The following is a 3058-nucleotide window of genomic DNA, read 5'->3' as shown; positions in this document are numbered from 1 at the left end:
TCAACCCAAGTTGATATAATATACCATACATACACAATGTCTTATTTGGTCTTATGGTTCATGAGAAAACCTTTTTTTTTTCTTCGAAAGTTTTCCAAAATGTCCAAGATGGAGAAACATCCTTATGGGTCCTTGAGGCACATTTGTTTAGCAGGAGTAAAAACACCTGCATAATACAGTCTCTAGGTCAAATGGGGCAACGCATATCAGGGTTGAAGTGAGACTTCTTATAACAGCGCCACCTACAGGCCAGTCTGTGCCATTCTTTTCACCAAGTCACTCATGGGCTGGAGGGCTCCAGTGTCTGTGTGCCAAATTAGAACACAAATAGTTACCAATCTATTGAGTTATTTGACCATTATTTAACCATCAGTTATGAACAAATTCTTATTTTCAATGACGGCCCGGGAACAGTGGGTTAACTGCCTTTTCAGGGGCAGAACAACAGATTTGTACCTTGTCAGCTCGGGGGTTTGAACTCGCAACCTTCAGATTACTAGTCCAACGCTCTAACCACTAGGCTACGCTGCCAACCATGTCAAGACACTAACAATTGTATACAGTAAAGAACAATAGGTTTGACAGCCAACGGTCTACGTTGGTTGACCCTGGAGGATTACAATTGATTATGGGATCTTCTAAAGATCTCCACCATTGATTATGGGATCTTCTAAAGATCTCCACCATTGATTATGGGATCTTCTAAAGATCTCCACCATTGTTATGGAGATCACACCATAAGGATCTTCTAAAGATCTGGATGTCAAAGATTGATTATGGGATCTTCTAAAGATCTTCCCCATTGATTATGTTGTTATTAGTTTGTTGTTATTAGTTTGCTTTCTCACCATTGTACTTATGTCACTGTACAGCTGAATATTGAGGTCCTCCATGTCTGTGTCTAGGCTCTCTGCCAAACCCGCAGCCCGGCGTCTGTGAGACACCAGGTGAGAAAAGGGACTGAGGGTGACAGCGAGACACAGAAAGACAGAGTCTGTTTTTCTCTGAAACAAGGGCAGATTTATTTAAGGTGAGACAGGTTCTCAGAAACTTTGTGTTTAGAATAACTGGGTCTTTAAGCTGCACATGCAGGGTTTTGGACATAGGAGGTCACACCATAAGGTGGAGGTCAATACCATAAGGTGGAGAACACACCATAAGGTGGAGGTCAATACCATAAGGTGGAGGTCACACCATAAGGTGGAGGTCTGACCATAAGGTGGAGGTCTGACCATAAGGTGGAGGTCTGACGATAAGGTGAGATCTTGGGTATATGAGATCCTGTCGTTCTTTTGTTGGGGGCAGAACTCAGGAGAGACATCAGTTGTATATGTGATGTTTGATCTTTGACTTCTGTCTCCAGATATATTTTGGTTAAAATTGTTATTATTTATAAGTGCACATTTTGAGTGTTCCTTATTTGTTAAGTAAAAAAACGGAGTCCAGAAAAGTGGAACCACCAACCCTGGTGATCAGTAAGTCACCATAGAGACAACTCTTATTCAGAGCAACGAGGGTTATGTGCACTGCCCAATATTTTTTAACCTAATCAGTTTGGGATTCGAACCAGCAACCTTCCAGTTACTGGTCCACTAGGCTACATGCCTCCCCCAGACAAGACAACACTCCCCTCTAGCCCTGAGCTGTGGCATCTTTATTGAAGTTTAAAACACTTTCAAAGAGGAAAAAGTCAACGCAATGTTGGGTACTACTGGTTACAACAGACTACGGGAATTATAGAATGTGTCCCAAATGACACCTAGTCTTTTAGTAGTGAACCACTTTTGACCAGTGCTCTGGTGCACTATGAAGGGAATAAGGGTGCGAGTTGGGACGTACCTCTTATCCTTATGAGGAGAAATATCAACTAACAAACAAACAAAGCCATGAGGAGAAAAATACTGTCAATGCTGTCTTGTGTATGATTGTCCCGTTACTCATGTTGGGCCCAATTCAGACATGGATATGTTGTCTTAAAGTCCATGTTAAATGTACTTACCTCAAGTCCGAATCGAGCCTGTTATAAACATGTCATTGTTATTGGCTGAATTGGTGAAATATCCACGTAGAGATAGAGATCAATGTAATAGTTCTATCATTGGATTGTGTCACAGGGTGTAAGTATACCATATATATTTATTACAGCGTTACTATAACTTAAAATGGTGATGCGCATCGTTCACAAAACATAAACTGGTTTCTCTACAATGGTGCTACGTTTGTAAATGGGACTTCTGAATCTCCAGTGAACATTTTGACAGCATAAATACTTCCTAAACAGTTGTCTGTTTCCTTCGTGTCTCTGCATATTCTTGTAAAGCAGTTCAACGCGGACTCATTCCCATGGTCAAAACGGCCAGTGGGTTAAATATGGGTCAAGTCTAAGAAATAACAGTTTGTTTGTACCAAATAGTTTAACAATGACATTAGGGGGTTTTCTCTGTATACTACTATACTTAGATTCATGCACATTTACCAGCATTACACAACATAAAGTCACTAACACTACTGTAACGCCAACATTAAATTCCTTAACTTTATATACAATACGTACAAAATAACTTTTCCCCGAAAGAGAAAATATGGACCCGTTAAGGATCATAAAAATATAAACATGAAATAAGCAAAGATGTGTCAAAATGAGTTGTAGAAGATAAGTGTTTTTTTTTATAGATATATATATTTTTTTATACAGTATATAACCATGGGTCGTATTCATTAGTGCACACCGTTGAAAAACGTTTTGCAATGGAAAACGAAAAGGCAGTGCCTCCCTGTTTCAGTCCGTTGTCTTCTTTCAAAGACGTCGGTGCCTAATTAATACAATCCCGGTTTGTCTGGGAACTGTCATTGTCTCTTCTCCTTCATCTACTGTTATATGAGTGTTAGCTGTGTTGCTGGCGATATCAATATACAATAGAACAGGGGATCCAAGCTCAGTCAGTCCCCTTTCAGCTCCTGTAATGACTGTCTCTTATTACTTCTCCAGTCCACTGCCTGATAGAAAGGCAGATCTAATGCACTTTTGATGATGCTCCAAGCTGGTCTCATCTGAGAC

General features: G+C 40.2%; 1 pseudogene; it reads right to left on the bottom strand.

The window, feature by feature from the left end:
- Nucleotides 1-280: 280 nt before the first annotated feature.
- The window catches only part of LOC135536018 (C-myc promoter-binding protein-like), a 167222-nt pseudogene continuing 164444 nt past the window's right edge, over nucleotides 281-3058 (bottom strand).

The sequence above is a fragment of the Oncorhynchus masou genome, unplaced genomic scaffold (assembly GCF_036934945.1).
Source record: "Oncorhynchus masou masou isolate Uvic2021 unplaced genomic scaffold, UVic_Omas_1.1 unplaced_scaffold_545, whole genome shotgun sequence".
NCBI lineage: Eukaryota > Metazoa > Chordata > Actinopteri > Salmoniformes > Salmonidae > Oncorhynchus > Oncorhynchus masou.
Note: the sequence above shows the minus strand (reverse complement) of the source record. Positions and strands in the feature narration are given on the sequence as shown.